Source organism: Octopus bimaculoides, chromosome 25 (genome assembly GCF_001194135.2).
Source record: "Octopus bimaculoides isolate UCB-OBI-ISO-001 chromosome 25, ASM119413v2, whole genome shotgun sequence".
Classification (NCBI taxonomy): domain Eukaryota; kingdom Metazoa; phylum Mollusca; class Cephalopoda; order Octopoda; family Octopodidae; genus Octopus; species Octopus bimaculoides.
The window spans coordinates 25,172,724-25,172,971 of record NC_069005.1 but is presented as its reverse complement, the minus strand read 5'-3'; positions in this window follow the sequence as shown (position 1 = coordinate 25,172,971).

The following is a 248-nucleotide window of genomic DNA, read 5'->3' as shown; positions in this document are numbered from 1 at the left end:
ATTTCCTTTTTCTAATTACTTTTATGCTCAGCAGTATCAGGCAGGATGACGACCCCCTCTGCCGATTATTCGAATAATCGACAACATGAAATCTACAGTTGCGGACCAAGAAATTTCAGCTTCTAATAAAACAAATCCACTCTATGTTACAGATAGAGTTTTCTTTTCTTTCGTCTCTGCATAAATACAAGCGTTTATCAGTACATACAAGTGTACATACATATATATATATCTTTATATATATATGT